This window comes from Peromyscus eremicus, chromosome 10, assembly GCF_949786415.1.
Source record: "Peromyscus eremicus chromosome 10, PerEre_H2_v1, whole genome shotgun sequence".
In the NCBI taxonomy this organism is placed as follows: domain Eukaryota; kingdom Metazoa; phylum Chordata; class Mammalia; order Rodentia; family Cricetidae; genus Peromyscus; species Peromyscus eremicus.
The window spans coordinates 96,749,943-96,777,025 of NC_081426.1; the positions used below are offsets into that span (position 1 = coordinate 96,749,943).

Consider the following 27,083-nt stretch of genomic DNA (forward strand, 5'->3'; position numbering starts at 1 on the left):
TTGATCAAAATTCACCTCTCTATTTAAGCCCAGGACTGTTTGGATTATTCAGTTTCCTGAGTTTGCTATTCATCCAAATCATTTCTAGAGTTACTACACAAGGGTTTGTGCGTAAATATTACCTGTCTACCTCAGAACACAAGTGCTGCTGAAGCATTCTGCAAGACCGTGTTCTCACACTGCAGTTACATTAGAATTTAGGTATTTTCCCATGTGGTGAAATTAAAGAAGAGTTAAACAGTTAGAAGCCTCCAAATTAAAATAAAGTTAATTTACAGTTCAGATCAAACTTAGTATGGCTGTATAATCTCATGATATATATTTGTAACTTTGTAGCTACTTTTAGAATCACTTGACTTTGCTATGGTGCTAAGTTGATAGATCTAAGTATTCAGCGAGGCGGACATGGCAACTGATGTCCTAGCTGGGCACCACTGCCCCAACAGCTCTGCTTCTGTCACCACGTTAACCTGATAAACCTCAGCAGCAAAAATACCTATTTTTCTAAGATTCCATCACGCGCCTGTCTGCACTGCAGACAGTTTCCCTATGCCCTTCTGCCCTTTGGTCTGACCTGTAGCCTTACCTCGCTCATAGATGAAGCAGAGTGAGCTTGCGTCAGATGGAAGTTTCCGGGCGCCTTGTTTCACTCCTGCCAAGCTCCATGTGACATCCAAGGCCGAAATTTTATTTTTCCAGCATGAACAGTAGGATCAGTTAGTGATTGGTCCTGTCCAGCTTTCTCAGCAGGCGGAGCTCCTGTGAAGTTGTTTTCATAGCTGCCGATGCTAGAAATCGGGTGCGTCCAACCGGCAGCCCCGGGACCAGCCTCCCAGCACGTGGTCTCGCTCAATACCATTTTCACGAAAATAGAAAACTCAGATAGAATATATAATATTGAATTTAAGACTTGGGGGGTTAAAAAAAGAAAACTTAACTTTATAAAATTATTTATTCTATTTTAAGCCTTCTATCATATTTTCCCATCCACTTGTTTGGTTTCCGTGGTCCAGCTTTATTTACAGGCATATAAGATAAAATTGTGAGATGTTTTGCAAGCTTCTTTTACTTTTTTGTAGCCTTTGGTTTGTATGTTTTTATAGGGATGAAGAGCATTTTTATGCTTTTGTGCAATAGGTTCCAACATGCATTTATTAGAGTGTTTAAATTGTGATCTAGCATCAATTCTACTAAATTGAAAGGGAATATAGGTGGAATTTCAATATCTGTGCATTCAGCTATTTGGTTTTGCCTTTTTTATTGTTATTATAAGAATGTTGTTACTGGGAGAGTGTGTGTGCGTGTGTGTGTGTGTGTGTGTGTGTGTGTGTGTGCGCGTGCGCGTGTGTGTGTGTGTGTGTGTGTGTGTGTGTGTGTGTGTGTGTGTTTGTGTTCGTGTTCCATCAATATTAAAAGATAAGCAGCCAGGAAGGAAGTGATGAGGTTGCACCATGTTAGGTTCGTGTCTACTGTGGGTACACCCAAGTTCTTGAGCTGAGTCTGTGGCTGAGCCATCCTGGGGGTTGGGATTTCCTTGTCTCCACTGATGAACCTGGCAGTGTTGCCCTTGACAGGCTTGCTGGCCTCTGATGCCTGCCCTGGCATCTGAATCTTTGCAGGCTGGTATGCTTTGTTTCTGAGGGCATACAGGGTGGTGTATCACAGTGCTCTGAAATGTATCATTAGATTAAATGTTCCAAGAATGAGCCAGCTGGGTTCTACTCTGTATATGGATATTGAATATGCTCCTAAAACACTGAATTTAGTGCAGATAGCGAAATCTCTCTCTCTCTCTCTCTCTCTCTCTCTCTCTCTCTCTCTCTCTCTCTCTCTCTCTCTCTCTGTCACACACACACACACACACACACACACACACACACAAGTGTCTGTTTCCTCAGGAAATCATTTTAACCCCAACACATCACATGTGACCTTAACATGAAAACAGAAGTTTTCTCTGCCTTGATATTAAATACACCAAGTAAATAAACTGGGATACATAGATTAGAAAAATCACTGAATTGTACCAGTCTGCATATCTTGTGTTTCTCCAGGCAGGATTTACTACCATCAGGCTCCCATCAGGAACAGCTGTGTGGGGCTGTGGCTCTCACACCCAGTGTTCCGCCTGTCACTTACTCCCATCCAAGAGCACATTTGGAGAAAGAACTGAAATGTGCCTGTGAGATGTGTGTGTCACTTTAGCATGTCAGTTCCAGCTCTCAGCTTGTACCAGACACATTTTTCCCAAGTGAAAGTAACATCGAGTCACAGACGGCAGCACCACCTGGGCTCTCACCTCGGAATGCAGCCACAGCCAACAGTTGTCATGGTGTATGAAATGATGCAGATTCAGATTTTTTGACTGTTTAATTTGAAAGTTTACATTTTTTATGATTGTGTTAGTGTGTAATTTTTGTACCATCAGTGGCTAGTTTTTGTCGGAAATCTTTTTTGGAATATTGCTTAATGTTTTGATTTCATGATAGTGAAGCTTGTATTCAGTGTTTTGCCAATTAATATTATATGCTTGTAATAAAAGCAGAAGAAAAACTTTACTCTCCTGGACTGGAAATGTTTTATCTGAAATATCTGTAAGCTTACGGCAGATAATGTGTTACAGAGTGTGATCAGCCCTCTCTGTCTGTAGACTCAGTCATCCAGGGATGGAAAATATTCATAAAAATACACAGCTTTTTCTTTCTGTCCTTATTCACTAACTGTAGTATAACAACCATTTATATAGTATTCACTTTGGTTTGTTTGGATTTGATTTGGTTTTGGCTTTTTGAAACATAGTCTCTTTATGTAGTCCTTGCTACCCTGGAATTCTCTGTGTAGACCAGACTGGCCTCAAATTCACAGAGATCTGCCTGCCTCTGCCTCCTAGGTGCTGGATTAAAGGTATGGGCCACCATGCCTGGCCACAGTATATAATTTACACAAGTCATCTAGAAATGATTTCAAGAATTCAGGAGGGTGTGCTGTAAAAAAAATTAGCTGTTTTGCCAGGCGGTGGTGGTGCCCGCCTTTAATCCCAGCACTCTGGGAGGCAGAGGCAGGTGGATCTCTGTGAGTTCGAGGCCAGCCTGGACTACCAAGTGAGTTCCAGGAAAGGCACAAAGCTACACAGAGAAACTCTGTCTCGAAAAGGAAAAAAAAAAAAAATTAGCTGTTTTATAAAAGGGAATTGACCCTCCTCAGATTCTGGTGTCTACAGGGGATCTGACCTCATGGAGGCCAAGGGAAAGTGTTGGGAAGTGCTGTCAATGCCATTAAGACATGCCTTCCTCCCTTTGCTCAGGAGCATGCTCACTGTCATAGTAACACAGGAACACGTGAGTGTGCTGGCTGTCCACCTATCTGTGCCCGTGGGCTTGCCACCCCTCCTCTATTCCATACATCATTTCTAAAATGTTAACTCTGGAACAGAACTTCATTTAAATTGACCCAGCACTCGGTACCAGAGTTTGGCGGAAATGCATATGAAGTAACATGTTATTTGTTGACGGGGAGGGGTTTGGTCTGAAGCTGTGTATGACAACAAATAACCTGGAGAAGGGCCTGCTGGTTCTGCCGTTGGACTGAAAGGGTGACGACTTCCTGTTTTAAAGTTTACTCCCAGAAAATGGAAAAAAGCACTTGTCAGACTTACAGTTTCTAAAAGTTAAAGCTTGCAAATCTGAGAAAACTGAGAAATAAGTGACCAAAATTAGATTTTTTGGTTTTTCGAGACAGGGTTTCTCTGTGTAGCTTTGTGCCTTTCCTGGAACTCACTCTGTAGCCCAGGCTGGCCTCGAACTCACAAAGATCCGCCTGCCTCTGCCTCCTGAGTGCTGGGATTAAAGGCGTACACCACCACCGCCCAGCCAAAATTAGATTTTGATGGCCTTAACTGACTAAGTTTGTGTGTTATTGTGTGTGTGTCACGGGCAGATGTTAAATGTCCTACTTGTAGCATGAATCTTAAACAGTCTTTATTAATAAAACCAAACCTGGAGCCAAGTATTGGAGTGAACACTGGAAGATCAGAGAGACAGAACAAGCCACAGCTAACCTCACCTGGCCAACTTCTCAGCTGATCTTGTTTCCTCAGACTGGAAGCCTCTGTGTCCTCATCCCAATGGCTCTCAGCTGAACTGCTGCTCGAAAGCCTGAAGCTTAACTAGCTAAAAGCTTCTAGTTTCTGGTCTTCACACCTTATATATCTTTCCTTTCTGCCTCACTCCCTGGGATTAAAGGCGTGAGTCACCATGCTTGGTTGTATCCTTGAACACATGGATTTCTGCCTCTGGAATGCTAGGATTAAAGGTGTGTGCTACCACTGCCTATCCTCTATGTTTAATATTGTGGCTGTTCTGTCTCTGACCCCAGATAAGTTTATTAGAGTGCACAATATTTTGGGGAACACTATACCACCACATCTACTCTATCACTTTCCACCTTACCCTTGAGATGGGTCTCTCACTGAATCTGGAGCTAGGCAGTGGCCACCAAGGTCTTGTGATCCTCCTGTCTCCCCCTCTCTTGTTACTGGAATTGTAGGCATGCATGACCACATCTGGCTCCTTATGTGGGTTTGAATTCAGGTCCTCAGTGCTTGCACAAGTGTGCTTGTCCACTCAGCCACTTCCTTAGCTCCTTAGCTTCTGACTTAAGTTTCTTTTTTTTATATATTTTTATTTTATAATTGATTTAATTTTACATATCAGCCACGGATTCCCCTGTCCTCCCTCCTCCCACCCCCTAGCCTTTCCCCCCAATCCACACTCCATTCCCACCTCCTCTAAGGCAAGGTCTCCCCTGGAGAGTCAGCTCAGCCTGGTAGATTCAGTTGAGGCAGGTCCAGTCCCCTCCTCCTCCCTGCACCAAGGCTGTGCAGAATGTGTCAGCATAGGCCCTAGTTTCCAAAAAGCCAGCTCATGCACCAAGGACAGGACTCGGTCCCACTGCCTGGGGGCCTCCTAAACAGTTCAAACCAATCAACTCTCTCACTTATCCAGAGGGCCTGGTCCAGTTCCATGGGCGCTCCTCAGCCATTGGTTCACAGTTCATGGCTATTTGTCCCTGTGCTTTTTCCAATCTTTTTCTTGTTTTTGGCAAGTCACTACACAAATTACAGATATTGGGATGCTGCTATACTGTAAGCAAACGGAGGAACTGTCTTAGTTCCTTTTCTGTTACCATTACAAAGCACCAAGGCAACTTATAGAGAAAAAAAGCATTTAATTTAGGGTTCATGGTTCCAGGGGGTAGTAGAGTGTATGACTATCATGGTGTGGAGCATTGCAATAGACAGGCAGGCATCGTGCTGAAGCAGTAGCTGAGCACTTACATAATTAGATAACAGCCATGAGGCAGAAAGGGAGCTAACTGGGAATGGCATGGGGTTTTGAAACCTCAAAGCCCACCCATAGTGACACACCTCCTCCAACAAGGCCACACCTCCTAATTTTTCCTAAACAGCTCCACCAACTATAGAACAAGCATTCAAATATATGAGTCTATAGGGTCCATTCTCATTCAAACCACCACAGTAGCAAACAGTCTTCATATCCAAGTTGGTTGCTGCCATCCACTTTCCGGGTGAGATCAGTGGATAGCAGGATGTGAGATTCCTGTTATTTGAGAGTAGAGCTGCAGCACAAGACGGTTCCTTCAGAGAGATGGTGTCTGTCCCTTCAAAGGCCCTCAGTGGCTACATGGATGCAAGTCCAGGGTGCCTCTACCATAGTAGATGGTACTGTTCCTGTAGTGCTTTTCTGTGTGCTCTAACTGGCCATGTGTGGCATAATGGAGTCAGATGTCATCTTGTGAAGGTGAAAATAGGTGATATTTTGATGGAGTTGTCAACTGTCATCGCTCTTCAGAAGAGGCCTGCCTGAGAAACAAGATGTAATGGAACTCAGATAAAGCCACAAGACACGCAGCGATACATAGATTAGTAGAAATGGGTTAATTTAAGATGAGTGAGCTAGTTAGTGATAAGCCTGGGCCATAGACCAAACAGCTTGTGATTAATATAAGCTTCTGTGTTTAATTGGGACCGAATGGCTTCGGGACACAAGAAAACTTTTGTCTGCAGTAAAGACTGCTCTCTCAGATCAGCTTAGCTTCCAGGATGAAGCAAAGATAAGAAGCCTTAAAGAAGAGAGCAGCTGATCTGCCTAGAAAAAGTTCAGACTAACAGAACCACTAGGGAAGGACCACACATCCAACCTGTTGAACTGCCAGTAGGTTGTTGAGTGTGTTCCAGGTTTCCAGCTTTTATAAACTCGTCACCTGCACTGGGCTGGGCTTTTGGTGATCCAGTTGTCTGAGTAATTTCTGCTTTTCTAAGTAACCCCAGTAAAATGCATTTGTTCACCAAGTTGGACTTTGGTGATACTTGTACTTTGTTCTGTCCTTGGTTTCCTGTCTAGGGTGAGGAGATGTTTGTAAATGTCTCCCCAGAAGCCAGATATTGGGATGAAAGCTGACAGATCAGAGAAGCAGAACAACCAGCCACTAGCTTACCTCTACAAAATCCTCAGCCTCAAGAGAGCAAGTTCCTGTTTCCTCATGTCTTATATACCTTTCTGTGTCCTGTCATATTACTTCTGGGGATTAAAGGCATATGTCACCACTGCCTGGTTCTGTTTCTATCATGTTATCCCAGTGTGGCCTTGAACTCACAGAGATCCAGAGGATCTCTACCTCCCAGTGGTAGGATTAAAGGTGTGTGCCACCACTGCCTGACCTCTATACCTAATTAAGTGGCTGGCCCTGTCCTCTGATCCCCAGGTAAGCTAAATTGGGGTACACAATGTATCACCACCTCCTATCTTTGTAAGTCTAAAGTTTTGTATCTAATGTATCTTTTATCATAACTAAGGAAAACTATAACTATCTAGTCTTCAACTCCATCACAGACCAAAGAAGGATATAATATTACCTGAGTAAACAGGAAGTACATTGCAAGCAACTTCCAAAATTCTAGAAATGACAGAGACATCTGGCTCCCTGCACAGTCATCCAAAGTTCTTTTGTAATGTTGGGGCATCCATCTTCAGCCTACAGGCCTACAGTATCTGGCATATTTTTTAGTGAAGCAGGAAATTGAAGGACTGTTCTACCTATTAGCAAAGTTCTTCAGTTACTTTTTTTTCTGTGTCATGCAGAATGTCTGGCAGTTTCTTGTATGAAGCAGGAACCTGAAGGACCATCTCGCCTTGTTTTAGCAAAGTTTAATGGTCACCTTCCTATGGGTCCTGCATGTCCAGTTTATACAACATATTGTCAAGCAGTCCAGGCAAGAGCAGTTTCTTACCCAAATGGCTAGCCTTTTCCACGTTGTAAGCAAACTCCATAACAAGTTTATTTGATGCCCATAATCCTCTTTGAAGTAATTGGTGCTTCCAGGAGCAGATGTGTCTCATTGTCCAGAAAAATCTTAAGTTCTAAAAACATTTTAAATGCCATATTTTGTAGGTCTTTGAAGTGTTTGAAGATTACCTACCTAATTAAAATGTATCTTTGTATACCTAGAAAACTTAACTAATATAAGATTGATTATCATAGATGACTAATTAATCTATATTTCTTAATTATACATTACAATTTTAAATGAGTTGCATAAACATAATACCTTAAACAAGAGTAGAAATATACATACAGTATAACAAAATTGACCTTAAATTTGTATCAATAAACCAAATCCATATCAATATAAGGTATTTTGAAATTAACAGTTGTTTTTAGGATCAAAATATGTTCAATAATTACATTTTTTCATCATTTCTATATCATAAATTATGTAGGATATCTTTCTGTACACTGTGAATATGTGTTGCTACCATTGGTTAATAAAGAAGCTGCTTTGACTATGGCAAGACAGGAGACAGCCAGGCAGGAAATCCAGGAGAGATACAGGAAGAAGGAAGGCGGGGTGAGAGGAGACGCTGTGAGCCACTGCCTGAGAAGCAAGATGTAGTGGAACTCAGGTAAAGCCACAAGACACACGGCGATACATAGATTAATAGAAATGGATTCATTTAAGGTAAGTGAGCTAGCTAGCAAGAAGCCTGAGCCATAGACCAAAGCAGCTTCTTTATTAACCAGTGGTAGCAACATATATTCACATCGTACAGAAAGACATCCCACAAAGTTGTTTACCCACATCCTCTTGAGGTCTTGGAGCTTTAGCCATTCCTCAGAGTAAGGCTGTGTCTCATGCTTCTGTTGTATGTGTGTAGAAAAATCCACTGATTTCATGCTGGATCTGGTAGGCATTTTTTGGGTCTCCATGTGGGGTTACATCATCTGAAACCTCTAGTCCCTCTCTGAAGAGCAAGATTAAGCTGCAAAACAAGCAGGCTATGGAGTCCCGGTGTTCATGAGGATTTTATAATGTCTTGTTTTAAGCATGATTCAGGTTATAGTGTTTTGATAAATACCATTTACCAAGTTGAGAACTTCTCTCCTGTTATTGATTATGAAAAGGTTTAATCAGAAATTTGTACTACTTGTCAGGTGGTGGAGGCAGAGGTAGTCAGATCTTAGTGAGTTCAAGGCCAGCCTGGTCTACAAAGTGGGTTCTAGGACAACCAGAGCTGTTACACAGAGAAAACTTGTCTTGAAAAAACAAAGGACAAAGGAAATAAATTTGTACTGCTTGTTTATTAAGTGAAAAAAAAAAGAAAAAAGTACACAGTTTTGCTTTTATTTGAAGATTTAACACATACGGATTCATGTAGCCTCCAATCTAATCAGGAGGCAGGGAAGTTCTGTTACCTCAAGGAACTCTTTAATGCAAGCCCACTGTTATCACATCCTAGGCTATATGCTCTTTTTGAGAATGCCATTAATAGAATTGTCCATTGTAACCTTTGCAATTTGATTCCTTCACTCTACTAAATATCTGTGAGATACATCCTATCGATTGCATCAATACCCCTCATTTAAATACTGAATGGTATTTCCCTGTGTGAGCACAACAGTTTGCTAGTAACCTGATGTTATATATTTTCATTTCGGTTGTTTTAATTTTTTTACGTTTATCTTATGTGTATGAGTGTTTTGTTTGCATATATGTATTTGCATGATTTGTTTGTGTGGTGCCCACAGAGGCCAGAAGGCAACACTGGGTCCCCAGAGCTGGAGTTACAGACCATTGTGAGCCACCATGTGATTGCTGAGAATTGAGCCTGGATCCTCTGGAAGAGCAGCCAGTGCTCTTATCCACCAAGTCATCTCTCTAGCCTCCAGAGCATCTTTTTTGTCTATTTATCATATGACTACATCTTCTGTGCAGTGTCTGTCCAAGTCCCTCCCCCTTTTTAAGTTACTGGTTCTCTTAACTATTGAGTCTTAAGAAATCCTTGCATATTCTAAGTGATTTGCTAATATTTCTCATCTCCACTTGTCTTTGTTTTTCCCCCCTTGACATTTCTGATAGATTTTTCTCTAATAAAGTCACATTTATAAGTACATATTTCTTGGATTCCTTTGTGGACGTCATGTCTAAGATCTCTGCCAAATGTCAAGTCACAGAAGTATTTATCTGTTTTATCCCAAATGTTTTTATAGCTTTATGCTTGCTACTTATATATGATAGATTTTTGACTTAATGGTATAAAGTGCGAGGTTTAGATCAAGGTTTTGTTTCCTGTCTGTGGATACCAGTTGTTGAGAAGACTGTCCTTCCTCACTAGCCACTTTGTATTGCTGTGAAAGACCCAGAGGCTTTGTGTACAGGTCTATTTCTGGACTCTGATCCCTGACCTATCTGCTCCTTTGCTGAATACCTCACTGCCTTAGTGGTTGTTACTCTAGAAGTGTTAACTATAAAATATGTGGTTCTTCCAACACCATTAAGCCATACACTCAACCTCTTCTTTTAAAATTATCATCATCATCAATTATTGTGTGTGAGAGAGAGTACGTATGTGCACATGCCACAGTGCACACTCTATTGTGTGAGTTTAGGGAATCCAATACCAGTCATTGGGCTTGGTGGCAAGTGCCTTTACCTGCTGAGCTATCTTGCCAGAATCTTTTTTCCTTTGTTCTGAACTTAAGAAGAAAACATTCTCCTTAATTTTTGCAGAGTCATACACGTGTAAAAGTTTATAGAACTGCACACTAAAAATCAGGGCCTGGGGGCCTGGAGAGATGGCTCAGAGGTTAAGAGCACCGACTGCTCTTCCAGAGGTCCTGAGTTCAATTCCCAGCACCCACATGGTGGCTCACAACCATCTGTAATGAGATCTGGTGCCCTCTTCTGTATACATAATAAATAAATCTTAAAAAAAAAACAAAGTTTTAAAAATCAGGGCCTGGAGAGATGGTTCAGTGTCTAAGATTACTTTTTGCTCTTGCAGAGGACTGAAGTTCAATTACTAACACATCAGGTGGTTCACAACTGCCTGTAACTCTGGCTCCAGAGAATCTAATAGTCTCTCTGTACATTTACACAAAGACAGATAGACAAACACACACACACAAATGAGTAAATGTAGCTTGAGTTTTCCTGCCTGGCCCAGAGTCAGGGCAAATCTCTCTCACCTGCCAGTCCCACAGCCACTCAGACCCAACCAAGTAAACACAGAGACTTATATTGGTTACAAACTGTATGGCCATGGCAGGCTTCTTGCTAACTGTTCTTACAGTTTAAATTAATTCATTTCCATAAACCTATCCCTTGCCACATGGCTCGTGGCTTACCAGGATCTTCACATGCAGCTTGTCATGGTGGCGGCTGGCAGTGTCTCTCTGACTCAGCCTTCCACTTCCCAGCTTTATTCTCCTCCTTGCCCCGCCTATACTTCCTGCCTAGCCAACGGCCAATCAGTGTTTTATTGATTAATTAGCAACACATTTGCCATACATCCCACAGCAAGTAAATAAAAATACTTTTAAAAATTAGTTTTAGTATGATTTTTGAAATTTAAAATACAACATCTACCAGAAGTGAACAATTAGAAATCCCCACTTGGGAGGCAGAGCCAGGCAGATCTCTGTGAGTTCGAGGCCAGCCTGGACTACCAAGTGAGTTCCAGTAAAGGCGCAAAGCTACACAGAGAAACCCTGTCTCGAAAAACCAAAAAAAAAAAAAAAAAAAAAAAAAAAAAGAAACAATTAGAAATCCCTCAAAATTAAAAATACAGTATCAAGGCAGGTGAAATGGCCATCTTAGTAGAGATGGTCACTTGCTGCCAACCCTGACCGCCTGAGTTTGTTTCCTGAGCCTCATATAGTGAAAGGAGAACAATGACTCCCACAGGCTCTCCTTTGACCTCCACATGTACACTGTGGTGCATGCACCCCCCCACACATAAATAAATAAATAAATAAATAAATAAATAAATAAATAAATAAATAAATAAATGTTTTAAAAAACCAAAGCATCATTTATATTAGCAGTAAAGGGGTGCATAGATGTACATCTTGCAAAATACATACAAGATCCATACAAGGAAAGGTATAAAACTTTGATGAGAGGAATAAAGGAACTAAGTAATGGTACAGCTGTTCTCTGTTGATGGATAGGAAGACAATATTGTCAGAACATTAGTTCTTTTAACTTGTGTAAAGCCCGCAAATCCTAAACAGAATTCCAGCAAGTTTGGTCATGGATATTGTGATAGTGCTAATTTTTAACTTCACAGGATCTGGAATCTGTTAGGTCTCAGGAAGTCCATATATCCAGAAATGAGCTCAAGCTGAGCTATAGAAGAATTTCTGGTGGTTAGATAAAAGCCAGCATTCCTCAGGAACTTGTAGGACTCCTCAAAAGGAGTACCTCCTCCCAGTTACTTATCCTCCTTATAATTTGTAGGATGTGACTACCCCTCCCCACACACACACCCTGCTCTCGTTCTCTCACTGTGCTTTACCTCTTGCTCTCTGTTCTCTCCTGCTCTCCCACTTCCCCATTCCTGCTTTCTTTTCTCTGCTATGGACTCTTTCAGATGCCTCTGGATATTTTCTCTCTTTTTCCTACAATAAAAACCTTTCCCCTAATGGAGCCATCATGTCAGCAATTTCTTCTTTGTGCCCCCCTCACATACAGAATCATCTAGGAAACAACCCTCCAGGCACACTTAGGAGAGTTTGTTGAGCCTCTGGCAATGCCTGTAAGGATATATATTAGATTAGGTTAATTGAGGTAGGAAGACTCAGCTTTAAACTGGGCAGTACCATTCCCTGGGCTGAATAAAAACAAGAAAATGAGCTTAATACAAGTTTTCATCACTCTGCTTCCTGATTGTGGATGTGATATGACCAGCTGCTTCAAGTTTCTGCCCCATTGGCGTCCCGATCATGATGGACTGTACCCATGAACTGTGAGCCAGGGTAAACCCATTCTCCTTTAAGTTGCTTTTATCAGGATATTTTTTCACAGCAACAACAAAATAAATGAAGGCATACCAAACTGTCTGGGATTAATATTCAGAGCCAAAAGACACAGAATAAAATGCCCAAAACTGAAGGGGAAGAATGAACCTGATTCCCAAGACTTAGAGTGATCAAGACAGTATGGTATTGATAGGAGAAAAAACCAAACAAACAGATAACTGGAATGGAACAGAGATTTGTATACATACTGTTAGAAACATAACTTAAAAACGATTTTGTGTAACTCAAAAGTCATTTTGTGCTGGGCAGTGGTGGTGCAAGCCTTTAATCCCAGCACTCAGGAGGCAGAGGCAGGTGCATCTGTGTGAGTTCGAGGCCAACCTGGACTACAGAGTGAGTTCCAGGAAAGGCACAAAGCTACACAGAGAAACTCTGTCTCAAAACACTAAAAAAAAAAAAAAAAAAAAAAAAAACAACCATTTTGTGTGACTCGGGATAATATGATGCCTCAGCATGCCACAAGGTAGCTCTGGTAAGCGCTAGGTCTTAAAAGCAAGCTCCAGGCAGGCCACCCAAAAGATCAGATAGGAGACTAGCCCAGGACAGGCCTTGACATGCTAATGAAGTAAGCCCAAGGTGCTGTGGATATGATAGCCCCAAGCTGTGAGCTACTTCCAATGAAATGATAGAAAAATTGAAACTTGGGCTAGAGAGATGGCTCAGAGGTTAAGAGCACTGACTGCTCTTCCAGAGGTCCTGAGTTTGATTCCCAGCACCCACATGGTGGCTCACAATCATCTGTAATGAGATCTGGAGCCCTCTTCTGTATACATAATAAGTAAATAAATCTTAAAAAAAAAAGAAAAAAGAAAAATTGAAACTTTAAGAATCATCTCTAGGATTTCACTGCTGTACTCCCAAGACACAGCTTCTCTAGTCTCATTGGTGATACCCATCAGCAAGAAGACTTGAGAATCTGTGTGTGGCCCTGGCCTCAGTGACCAGTGGACTTCCAGCACTGTCCTGAGGCCCATACATGCCTTCTTGTCAGTACCAGCCCTTGGCCTAGGCTCTCAAGGACTTCCTGGGACCTTTATCAATGCCATCCTGTCAGCCTGCCACAGCTTCACGTTGGAAGTGGGCTGAGCCTGCAAGTTTCTGAAGCGTCCTCACCAGAAAAGATTCCCCAGTAGAACTTTGCAGCAGTATTTCTGCCCAAACAACTGTTTCCCGCTTGGTGATATGTCTGTTTAAATTTTATGTATATTGTTTTTCGAGACAGGGTTTCTCTGTGTAGCTTTGGAGCCTGTCTTGAAACTCACTCTGTAGACCAGGCTGGCCTCGAACTCACACAGATCCTGCTGCCTCTGCCTCCGGAGTGGTGGAATTAAAGGCATATGCCACCACTGCCTGGCTTAAGTTTTATATTAGCATGATATTGTACGGAATGTTTGTGTGAATAAATGGAGCATATACAAAAGACAAACCTTGTGACATTTTGCAGACATACTAATTGCCAAGCACCTTATAGCCTATAGGTCCATTCTGTCCACACAGACCCATAAAAATGCAATGGCCATTTGGTTTGGAATACAGACTTTTAAGAACAGGATAGGGGCCGGGCGGTGGTGGCGCACGCCTTTAATCCCAGCACTCGGGAGGCAGAGGCAGGCGGATCTTTGTGAGTTCGAGGCCAGCCTGGTCTCCAAAGTGAGTTCCAGGAAAGGCGCAAAGCTACACAGAGAAACCCTGTCTTGAAAAACAAAAACAAAAACAAAAACAAAAACAAAAACAAAAACAAAAAAAACCAGGATAGCCACTTACTAATGTAAAACTCAACACAGTTCTCACATCTCTAAAGTTAAATCAAAATAGATCATCTTTAATCTGAAACACAAAACTATATAACCTCTAGAAGATAACATAAGAGATTAAAAATCTAGGTGTTCTTGGGTTGCTTCCTGACAACCATGAGGAGAGCAGCTTCTGCCTTATGCTCTTGCATAAGAGTTCAACCAAGTCTCAGGCTAAGAGTGATGGATCCAGACACGCTTGGACTGAAATTTCTGAAGCCATGAGCCAAAAATAAATGTTTCCTCCTTTAATCTATTTCTCGCAGCAATAAAGGTTTCAAATAGGACCCAAATTATTTGAAAACTTATATTCATGTAGGACACTGAATAAATTTCTATAAGCACTTTTCATAGTTACCATAACCTGGAAACAACCAAAATATTCTTCAAGAGTGAATGGATAAGAATACTGTAGTCTGATGCAGAGACCCACAGCCAAACATCAGATGGAGCTTGGGGAATCCTACAGAAGAAGGAAGAAAGGATTGCAGAAGCCAGAGGGGTCAAGGACACCACAAGAAAATACAGAATCAACTAACCTAGACTCAGAGGAGCTCACAGAAACTGAACCAACAACCAGGGAGCCTGCATGGGACTGACCTAGGCCTTCTGAGTGTATGTTACAGTTGTGTAGCTTGGTCTTCTTGTGGGACTCCTAACTGCGAGACCAAAATGAGCCATCTTAGAAATAAGACCAAAATGCTTTCACCCAAAAACTAAGGCCTAAGATTTCTCCTTCTAGGAATAGGCCAATAATTACTGAAACAAGTCAGTCCAGATTCCAGAAACCAGGAAATGTAAAAGTATAGAGTCACAAGGTAGTCACGAGGTAATGACTGCTGGACTATAGAATGTTCCAACCCTGGTTTCCAGGGTAACTGACCATAAAAATGTCCCCACCTGAGGGCAGCCAATGAGCAATGGTGGCGGGCAACCACCCCCTTAGAAGTAAGATTAAGCCATGATTTCTAGAAAGCCCCTAGAAGCGAGCCAATCAGAATTGTACCCATACTAGCACCCCTAAATGATGTAACCTTGTGATTTTTCCCTTTAAAAACTGAGCTTGCAGACAGGCGGGCACTTCCTCCAGCCTCCACTGCATTGGATGTATTGAACAAAGTCCCTGCGTAGGCTTGTATATCCAGAATTAAACCTTGCTTTTGCATTCCTGCATTCTCATCTTTGGTGGTCTCTCTGGGGGTCGCGATCTGGGTACAACACAACAATGGGAGCGGGGCTGTCTCTGACTCTTGCTGGCTTTTTGGACCCTGTTCCTCATATTGAGTTGCCTTGTCCAGCCTTAATACAAGAAGAGGTGCCTAGTCTCACTGCAACTTGATATATGTTTGGCTGCTGTTCCTGGGAGGCCTGCCCTTTTCTGAATAAAAACAGAGGAGAAGTAGATGGGGAGGGAGCAGAAGGGAGGTGTGTGTGGGGGGACTAGGAGGAGAGGAGGGAGGGGAAACTGTGGTCAGGATGTTAAATAAAATCATTTTAAAAAACAACAATGAGGGTTGGGGATTTAGCTCAGTGGTAGAGTGCTTGCCTAGTAAGCTCAAGGCCCTGGGTTCGGTCCTCAGCTCTGGGGGAAAAAAATAAAAAATAAAAAATAAAAAACAACAATGGGGGCTGGAGAGATGGCTGCTGACTGACTGCTCTTCCAGAGGTCCTGAGTTCAATTCCCAGCAACCACATGGTGGCTCACAACCACCTGTAATGAGATCTGGTGCCCTCTTCTGGTTTGCAAGGACACATGCAGACAGAACACTGTATGTATAATAAATAAAAATAAAAATAAATCTTTAAAAAAAATAAAATAAAAATAAAAAAACAACAATAAAAAAAGAATAAAGATTGGTCATATTGAGATTAGTATTAGAAAAAAATTACTGTAGCCTATCAGATAATAGAATATTATTCAGAAATAAAAAGAAATGAGGTGGTGCTGGAGAGATGGCTCGTGCTTAAGAACACTCCTGTTCTTTCAGACCACCCAAGTTCAGTTCCTATAAATCCAGCTCCAGGGGATCCAAGGACGCCTTCTGGCCTCCACAGGCATTCACATACACATGGCATGTATTCACCCACACACACACACACTCACACATGTACACACAGAGAGATAAAAATAAGAAAAGACTGGAAACATGGCTCAATGACAGAGTGTATGCTTAACATGCACAAGGCCCCAGGTCCAGTCTATTTTACCATGACAAAGGAAAAGGAGAAGGAAGAGGAAGAAGTAACCAAGCCCCCCCCACCACCACCACTACACACATACTTAGCTTAAATGCATATTACTAGCTAAAGGAAGCCAATCTGAAAGCTTATATACGTGAGTCCAACTTTATGACATTTTGGAAATACGTTGAAGGCTTAAAAAGATGGGAGTGTGTAAATGGTTGCCAGGGCGTTGGGAAGGGATGAATAAGAGAGCACACACACACACACACACACACACACACACACACACACACACACAGGCTTTGGGGAAGTGAACTACTCTGTTACTCTAATGGTACACGCATATCATAGCTCTCTGAATCCACAGACTGTCGAATATGAAATTAAATCCTATGTAAATTAAGAACTCATATTAGTCAGTGTCCTAACTGGCTCATTGTAGGGAGTGGAGGAAGCGCTGAATGTATTGTTGACATGGACATAGCATGACAAAGACCAAAGCCTTGGGTCCATGGGAAATTGGCAAAGCTCTTCTACATATTGGTCAGACTCAAAATTGGCACAACCTTCTTACTCTGATCCAAGTAACTCTGAGTGTTTATCAATTGATTGGTGTGTACAAAAACTAGCAACTGCAGCTTCCTCCCCCCAGATGTTTGCAGTCTGAGATTGCTTGCCTACAGAGACTCCTATCAAGATTAGCTAAACCCTCCCCCTGTGCGGACTGTACATGATAAGCAAAGGCAGGTTCTGGGTGGTGGTGGTAGCAGGTGAGGCTCCGTCAGACCACACACAGCCCACCTGACCCCAGTTTTTCTGTACATGTCTGTCTGTCTGTCCTTTCTTCATTTTCTTTCTGCCATACTCAGATTTTCCAGAAAGGATGTGGGTTTCTTCTTTTAGCTGTTGTTTTGGTTTGTGTTTGTTGATTTGAGACAAGGTCTTCCTATACAGACTAGTGTGGGCTTAAACTAAGTGCCGACATTAACAGCACATACCACCATGCTCAGCACTTGGGTGAGTTTTGAAGATCCATAAGGAGTCAGAATTCGAGCAGCACTCCAGTCTTAAACTGAAGTCTGTCTGTCCAAGTAGCCCTTTACCAACATTCTAGGCTCATCACTTCCTCCTATTCCAAAATGGCTAATTCATCTGTAGAAATCCTGGCAGCTTCAAATGCATGTGCCCAGCTGTTTCACTTGGCAGTTGTATAAGCCAGGCCTCCATTCAAGTTGGGATCCCCCCTCACAGAGCTCCTGCCACCTTCATACAAACCTGATACTGGAGTTCTTGCCACGTGACTCCCCTGCTTTTGACACTTCACAGTCTGTCACTGATAGCTCTTGTGGTACCCTCCCAATCAGATTATTTGTATGACTCTTTACTCCTTCCCCAATGATTTGGTGTAATGGTACTGTGAGTGTTTAACTCTAGCACCTTCCAAGCCATGTTTTGAGTCTGAGTTTTGGATGAGGTTTCATCCCCTGATATTATCAAAGGGCCAGATACAAAGTGGCCTGCAGTGAATGACTTCAAGGTATTTCCAGTGCCCTGGAGCTGTCAGAACACACTTAAGCAAGCCCAACCTTTCAATTCTGAGTCAGTTTCTGCTCCCAAGTGGGTAAAATGTTTTGTTATTTTTAAATTTTTTATGTACACGAGTATTTGCCTGCATATATATTTGTGTACCATATGTGTACCTGGTGCCTACAGAGGTCAGAAAAAGGTATCAGATCCCCTGGAACTGGAGATACAGATGGTTGAGTCCCCATGTGAGTGCTAGGAACCAAACACAGGTCCTGTGCAAGAGCAACAAGTGTACTTAATCACTAAGCCACCTCTCCAGCCACACACACAAATTTACTCTTTAAAACCCTCTGAATAATATATGTGATGACATCAAAGCCTCTGCCAACCTAGAAACTGACCAGAACTCTGAAAATTTCTTATATAAATACCAGGTCTGTTCCATGTATTTCCCACACCAGGATTCTGGGCAGAGAACCTGACACCTCCATTTATCTTTAAATTTTCTAAAATAGGAGTCTTTTTTTTCTCTGTCATTTCAGGGTGCTGGGGAAAGGAACCAACAAGAGCCGTATGTTAAAATAAGATGGGTATTGGAGGAGTCTTGGACAAATTAATGAAGAACCCACCCCTCTTCTGTTTGAAAAGGCAATCAGGTCATGTATGCCCAGTTAAAACTGCTCTCACTGTACACCATTCTGGAAATTAACACCCACAACAAACAGCTGCCTATGAATATGTCAAACCCTAAATGAGTGTTTAAGTACATCACTAGGAAAGGGGTCTCTGTTGTCTGGAGAGCTAAATACTCGCTCTATGCCCTCCAACAATGGGTAAGACTGGACTAGGATTGCCGAGGATGCAGTGGTGGGATGCTCAGGGGACACAGGCCTGCTTCAGGCTGAGGCCTGCATGTCTCCACTACCTGCTCCTCAGTTACTCAGATCCTGGTTGCAGTTTGTGTGCTCAAGGCCTGGGTTTAAGCCCCATGGGTGGAGAACCCACTGAGAAGTGCTGCAGTGTGTTGTAACCTTGCAGCAGAGGCTCAGAGAAATCACCATGGTAACTAGAACTGAATTTAACCAAATGAATGTTCTTATTGTGTTCTGTTTTCCAACCACTTCCCTCATGTTTACACTTGATAGTTAACTGCCTGCTTGTTTCTCTGGCTGCCTTGCTCAGTTTTCCCACTTTGCTCCATTCAGAATGGAGTTCCCATTTGTACTGTGGTAAATTTCAACTCTTCTCAAAAACTTGTCTCTCTATAGCCATTTCCACCTTGTCCGTCTAGAAGGGGAGAAATTCAGGAAGAAGACCTACCCCAACTGACCATCTTCCAGGTAGCTACAGCCCTGCTGGTGGCTGGACACTGGAGAGTTGTACTTCCCAATCTTATGTCTTTCACTGCCTTCTTCATGTTATTTGTGTTAACTGCGTTGAATAATATCTTTTCCAGCTAGTAATTTGTTCTTGTTGTTGTTTGTGTGTTTTGACATAGGTCTCACTATGTAGTGTGAACAAGAATGCCTAGAAAGAAGCTGTGTCTGCAGACTAATTAACTAATTAGAGCTGCAGTAATGTGGAGAGATTGGAATGTGGCATGTCCAGATGCTTATTACCTTACCAGGTAGCTTTAGGTCCCGAATAGCCATCCTTGTCCACCTTTGTTGGAACTAACATCCTATGACTAATAGACAGTCTTCTGAAATCTGTTGCCTCCTTGTACAACTTGTGTCCCAGAGACCTGATTGGGAAATGAAGAAATGACAGATATTAAAGAAAGGACAGACACATGGAGACACAAGCTGCGATTGGGTGATCTAGGATCTGGGGTGGAGAAGCTGCAGCCCCTCAGAAGCTCAGCAAGGAGATGTTATTGCATATGGTTGAACAAGGAAACAGGCTTAGCTAATCTCAGTTGGGAGCAGTCTTCAGGCCCTAAACATGGGGTGGGGGTGGAAAATCTATGGTGAACACTTTCTGTGCATTGTCAACACTCCTACTTGGACCGGAGGAAGGCTTTGCCATCCCTCTGAGCCTCATCTGGGGAAGGCTTTGCCACTCTCATGGGGCTGACATATTGGGGTCCTTGACAATTTACTCAGGAGTTCACTTGCTTCCTACAGAAACCTATGAACTTAGTACATCACTTGCTTCCACCATCCCAAAACTAAGATGTCATCACATAGCATCTGAGGCCTTGGAAGAGCGGCTCCCATCCTGCTGCAACTGCCTCTCTGATGTACCCACCAATGCACTTTAAACTTGACCTGATTTATGACTTTCTTTGTTCTTTAAAATTATGAAACTGCTTCCATGTTGGAACATGGAGTTTGAGGTAACCTAAATCTGTTCCCAGGTCATGGTCACTTATATTTATTTGACTCTAGAATAAACTTTTATTCTCTTGTGAAGGCAATATGAAGGCCTAGACTTGACTTTGCAGACTCCATTGTAGGGAAGGGCCACCATCTTAGACCACCTGGTGACCAGGGGCTGCACTCAGTTCCAGGAAGACCCTCAGGAATGTGCCATGACAACGAAACTCGAACTGATAGCCTAGAAGCAGCCAACTAGTTTCAAATGTGGGTTCATGCTGAAAATCTAGACCAATAGCTTCAAAAAAAATCACCCTGCCCCATGTCCCTTCACCCAATCCCAAATGCCAAGGCATATAACTCCCGGTTGGCAGCTTTTCCCTTTAAAAACTCTTCTACCCCTGAGCTTTGAAATTGGGATCCTTCTGTACTTGACGTCTAGAGTACTGGGATTACTGTTACCATTCCTGGACAGCTGGTGAATTTTTTAAGGAAACCTTTAGTTCCAGCACTCAGGAGGTGAGGCAGGGGGATCTCTATGAGTTCAAGGCCAGCCTGGTATACATAGTGAGTTCCAGACCAACTAAGGATGCATAGTGAAATCCTCTCAAAAAAGAAGAGAGAGAGAGAGAGAGAGAGAGAGAGAGAGAGAGAGAGAGAGAGAGAGATTTTTAATTTCAAAATAGTTTTAGATTTATAGGACAATCACAAAAAAAGGCAGGTCAGAATTCTAGAAGCTACACCTAGCCTCCCAGATCACTATGTTTTTTTTTTCTTTTTTAAAAATAAATTTATTTTACATCCTGGCCACAGTTTCCCCTCCCTCCTCTCCTCCCACCCCCTCCTCCCAACCCCCCTCTGTTCCCACCCCCAGTCCTCCTCTGTTTCTGTTCAGGAAAGGGCAGGTCTCCCATGAGTATCAACAAAGCATGGCATATCAAGTTGCAGTAAGACTAAGCACCTCCCCTTGTATTAAGGCTGGGCAAGGTGACCCAGTATGAGGAGTAGGGTCCCAAAAGCCTGTAAAAGAGTTGGAGACAGCCCCTGCTCCCACTGTTAGGAGCCCCATTGTAAGCACTCTGTACTTCATCAGCAGGCAACTGCTGGGGTCATCAGCAGGCGACTGAGTCCCAGCCTAAAAGCAGACGTGCACTCGCAGTCTCTCTGTCTCTGTCTCTCTCTCCTTCTCTTAATAAAGCTCTAAAAAGTATCACTGGGTCCTGTCGTGACTATGACCTTTTCACACGGTAGCCGCGGCCAGGCACAAGCGCCGCCGTCTGCCCTTACCACCCATAAGAGGACCAAGCTACACAACTGTAACATACACTCAGAAGGCCTAGGTCAGTCCCATGCAAGCTCCCTGATTGTTGGTTCAGTCTCTGTGAGCCCTGATGAGCCCAGGTTAGTGAAAGGACCAAGCAGACGCCATAACAGCTCAGTCTTCTCTCAGAGATCAAGCTTCAATTTCAGTTTCCTGAGACTCCAGCAAGCAGTTTCTGGGAAGGCCACGAACAAAAGATATAGTCCTTGCAGTAGCTCCCTTTTTGTACGTATTCTGACTACTCAAGGTTCAGCCATTTGTTTACTGTCTGGGACCCCTCACCAACTTAGAGCTATGTGCATGGGTAAATGTGAAAGCCTAGGCCACTGAGTCAGCTTCCACAGTCAGTATGTGCTAGGTTAGCCAGCCTCCATGGCAGTTCAAGGACAAAGCCTGGTGTTTGGGTGGGAGCTCTACCTCAGTCCCTGGCACCCTGGCATCCTATACCCAAAGAGTTTGGAATGTTCTGATGGAAGATCCACCTCAACTCCCCTCCTCCATCTCTTTCCCCAAACCCGTCCCTTCAAAGCCCGCCAAACACAGCTCCTCCCCCAGAGAGGCCCAAGACCACTCCCACAGGGTATTTAAGCTGCATCCCAGAAAACAGACACGTGGTTTTCCAGTCTCTCATCCCCATCTCCTCTCTGGGGGGCCAAAGAATCACCCAGGAAAGCTTTACTCATTAACCTGGGGCATTTTCTAATTCAGTCTGATTGGATTGCTGCATCAGCGGAGAGGCCTATCGGTGTGCAAAAAAACTTTATTACCTGGAACTTGTCTAGGCCTGCCCAAAAATGGTAACTGTAACCCCCAACCAACCCTAGCCAATTAAAAATTACTAATATGGGGGCTGGAGATTTAGCTCAGTGGTAGAGCACTTGCCTAACAAGCGCAAGGTCCTGGGTTCGGTCCTCAGCTCCAGAAAATAAAATAATTAAAAAAAATTACTAATATGATTGCCCCTCATATAAATCAATCCTGAGTCTGTTCCTATGTGGTCTGTAGACCCCAAGTCCCCTTTGCTTTAAAAACTCTGCCCCATTGCTATTCGGGGTCTCTCCTGCTCCACTGCTGTGTCCCAAGTTAACTCACAACAATATAAAGACTCTATGCTTTTGCGTAGAGTTGGTCTCTTGGTGGTCTTTGGGGGACTCTGGATACAACTGTTAGTTGATTCTATGAGTTTTCTTGGATCGTTAATGTTGTTTTTTGTTTTGTTTTTTTGGTCTTTCGAGACAGGGTTTCTCTGTGTAGCTTTGCGACTTTCTTGGAACTTGCTTTGGAGACCAGGCTCGCCTCGAACTCACAGAGATCCACCTGCCTCTGCCTCTCGAGTGCTGGGATTAAAGGCATGCGCCACCACGGGCCGGCTCTAATCGCTAATTCTAAGGTAATTAGTCTCTGGACCAACAATATTTCAATCTTGCTCACTACTGCATCTTTGATCATTCAATACACCCAGTGAGCCAACAAAGACAACGCTAACTAAAGCCTGTCTGATGCACTGCTTCCCTTAGTGTTCACTTCCTCTTTTTCTCTTCCCAGCCAAGAACACACGACAAGCTGTTGCCACATCTCCTTGGGCACTTCTGGACTGTGACAGCTTCTTAGATTTGCCTTGGTTCTAGTGACCTTGACGGTTTCCAGGACAGCCCGACAGGAATTTTGTAGAATGTTAAGCAACTGGGTTGGTTTACAAGGTTTTCCAAATGATTAGCCTGGGGTTTCCTGAGGAAGAACATGGAAGTAGCATGCCCTTGAGGAACAGTTTGTCAGGTGCCGCTGGAAGACCAGCTTTCAGCAGAGAAACTGGAAGGGAGTATGATGTCAGTGGAGCTGCATGCACACATAGGAGACTTTTTTTCCTGAGGGACAAAGCTTAATTCTTTGTTTTATTTTTCTCTCTGCTGGATGTTCTTTGTCTGTTTTACGTTTTTCCCTTATCCCTTTTATACCACCTAAGACAAAGATTTCTGGGGGGCTGGAGAGATGGCTCAGTGGTTAAGAGCACTGGGTGTTCCTTCAGAGGTCCTGAGTTCAATTTCCAGAGACCACATGGTGGCTCATAACCATCTCCAATGAGATCTGGCGCCCTCTTCTTGCCTGCAGGTGTACATGCAGGCAGAATGCTGTATACATAGAAAAAAAAAATTCTGTGCAAGAAAAGATTACCTCACGACCATGTTACATATTTTCCAAAAGCAAATTAAAATCTTTACATAAGAAGAAATCACATTAAGATCACAAGTTACATGTTTTCCTTTAGAAGTCCACAAGTAGCTAAACATTTTCCTTTGTATTAATTTTCCTACCATAACATCTTCACTCCAAAGCAATGATTCTTTTATTTATATTTATTTATCTATTTATCTATTTATCTATTTATCTATCTATCTATCTATCTATCTATCTATCTATCTATCTATCTATCTATCTATCTATTTATTTGTGTTTCAGGGCTGAGGACCGAATCCAGGGCCTTGCGCTTGCTAGGCCAGTGCTCTACCACTGAGCTAAATCCCCAACCCCGCAATGATTTATTATTGATTAACAAAGTTTTAAGCTAGCCAAGTCTGTTTCAGCCAGTTCCTTTGTACTGGCAGGCAGCTGTTTGTGGTTTCAATGTAGCCGATTTCTATTCTTATTTCTACTCTAGAGAAACTTTAAACCAGTGGTCAGCTAACCATCTATTTTTCTTTACATACAATAGAGTCATTTAATTTCTTTTTATAACTTTGTTTTTTCAAGGTGCATACCAGGGCCTGTGGTTAATTCTGTAAGTTACATGACCAAGGAACTCAGGCCTAACCTTGGGTGTAGGGACATAACTGTTTTCTTTGATCATCAACCTGTTTTTCCACAGGCAGAATTTATACATCTGTAATTTCTGTCCTCTGCAAATTTCACATCTAACAAAGGGGAAGGTAACTTTTAGCCTATATTTGCCTTTTTTGTATCTCTTATTGGAGCAATTGGCAGAATAACCTAAATCATGTCTCTAATCATCTTCACCAACTATCCTAACCACCTGTATCTGTTAGGCTAACTCAAAAAGTCCAATTAAATCATAGATCTAACTAATCACTGTAGAGGAGCCCCAAAACAGCTTGACCAGACAGTTGCCATGACAGGCTTAGAGGTCCAGACACAGCTTCTGTGACAAGTTTACTGGCAGGCAACACCCAGACCCAGGAAAATCCATAAGCTGACCCCACCCAGGGAGGGCCTACATCTAAGGGGAAGTACCTGACATCCCAAACATTCCACACATTAGATAAAGTGGCCAGATGTCCCTGACTCTAGAACACACCTATTTTTGTTTTACAGATACCTCTAGACAAATGTCAGCCAATCAGGGTCCTGAACCCTGGAAATCCCCTCACCCCAACTACTATGATAAAATCTCTACCTCGCCTGAGCTCAGGGCTCTCTGCTCTCACTGCTTCGTTGAACAGAAAGAGAGCCCAAGGCTTTGTTTTTACATATGGGATTTGGTCTCCGTGGTGGTCTTTTGAGGGTTCCCCGCAATCTGGGCATAACAATTGGCATTGTTAAAAAATTGTCTTCAGGCCGGGCTGTGGTGGCGCACGCCTTTAATCCCAGCACTCGGGAGGCAGAGCCAGGCGGATCTCTGTGAGTTCGAGGCCAGCCTGGACTACCAAGTGAGTTCCAGGAAAGGCGCAAAGCTACACAGAGAAACCCTGTCTCAAAAAAACCGAAAAAAAAAAAAATTGTCTTCAGCCGGGCGGTGGTGGCACACGCCTTTAATCCCAGCACTCTGGAGGCAGAGCCAGGCGGATCTCTGTGAGTTTGAGGCCAGCCTGGGCTACCAAGTGAGTTCCAGGAAAGGCGCAAAGCTATACAGAGAAACCCTGTTTTGAAAAACAAAAACAAAACAAAACAAAAAAAAAACCAAAACAGCAACAACAAAAAAAATCGTCTTTATTATGATCTGCAAGTAAAAAGTAAATTGCCCAGTGAGGAGTGGGATTTTCCCAAGAAACAATCACACTGTATTAGATACAGTGGGATCCTTTCACAGATAATCATACCATGCCAAATAAGCAGGAACACTGCAGAGCGAACAGAAGCATAGCAGAAGCAAGGGGCATTCTGGGAAAACAATCCTCCCAGGGCTTTGTCTCTCCAGGAGGCACCCAGAGTAGCTTTATTATCCTCTGGGCTGCATTCCATAAGCTCCATCACTCTTTATAGTTCCTCTGATATGACTGCTGGCAGTCAGGAATTTGTCTGTGCTGGTAGCAGGACATATTACTATTGATAGTCATCTTGACTATCTGGAAACAGTGAAATCCTTGGTGCTTTACTCCTTAAACAAGTCCTCCTGCAAAGACTAACAGGAAGACGGGGTAGATTGTGTGGAATCATCTGCAATGGGAGGCTCATCTATATTCTCTATTATGCATTTACTCAGTTTTTGGGTATGTCTGTGTGTACCTAGGCACATTTTTTTCCCCAAACTGGGTTGTGATCCAGTTCAGCCTCTACCACTGGGTACACTCAGCTGTGACCACATAGCTGTGATGGCACTTCACTGAGGGTTTCTTCCTTTTGGCCCCAGTTCTCGGTAGGTTGTCCTGGTTGATGAACTATGTCTATTTCTGTTCCTTATATTGGAATGGAGGTCACTTTGCAGAGGGTTAGTCTGCCACTTTGTACAGAGCCTCACTAAGCTGCCTCTGCTATCCCAGGACCTGCCAATCAGGTAGGGGAGGATAGCCGAGGGGGTTAGAAAATGCAGTGGGATGTTCTCCACCTTCTTGGTTCCTGCACCTGGACCTGGTGGCCACATATAGAGCCCACACACGTTTAGGCTGATGAACTCCAAGGACTCCTTTAGGAGCATTAGATATCAGGTCACTGTACTGGACCAATAGCCTTCTGTGGGAGGGTGTTATGGATTATGCATGAGCCCTGATGAAGGACAAGCAAAAGAGAGGTCTGTGCCACTCTACTGGCCATGGGCCTTCACTGAGCTTCATCACTCAACTGATTACCTAACAGTGAAGCACAGCCAAACAGCCTTCTCCACCTACTTACCACACCCTTCTCAGATTTTGGGGTGCTTTAAGGATCTGGGCAGTGCTGGGCCCCTCCCCAGTTCTGTCCTTCAGAAGCTTGGCCTACACCTTCATAGGATATGGCAGCCACCCAGAAAGTACTTGGTCACACATGTCATATCCATCACCCATAGGTAGCACAGGTAGTGAGTTCCTGGCTTGTCCTTAGCCTGATCTGACCCCCCCCCCCCCCCAGGTCAGCAGGTGAGGCCAAAAGTAACAGGCCAGCTCAGGGTTCACCTGAAGGTTGAAAGAGGGATTCCTGGGGCCCAGAAAGCCCTCACCTGCACAGCCATAACCGGACTTCTGAAATGTCCAGGACTACTCGCTGCTCCCATCTGCTCTCTTGCACCTCATTTTGCCTGCTCCTTGATCAAAGTCATTGTGGGGATAAAGAAAGGGAACAGTCCCTGCCAGCAGAGAGCCTTAGTTTGTGGGGGGTGTACAGTTACCCTAGGGA

The 27,083-nt window shown here is 43.2% G+C and overlaps 1 long non-coding RNA gene across 1 annotated transcript; it reads left to right on the forward strand.

Moving 5' to 3' along the window:
- The first annotated feature begins 19,029 nt into the window (after positions 1 to 19,029).
- LOC131920890 (uncharacterized) lies at positions 19,030 to 19,611 on the forward strand. Its single transcript, XR_009381789.1, has 2 exons — positions 19,030 to 19,243; positions 19,402 to 19,611. It is a non-coding gene; the product is annotated as an uncharacterized LOC131920890 (long non-coding RNA).
- The last annotated feature ends 7,472 nt before the right edge of the window (positions 19,612 to 27,083 follow it).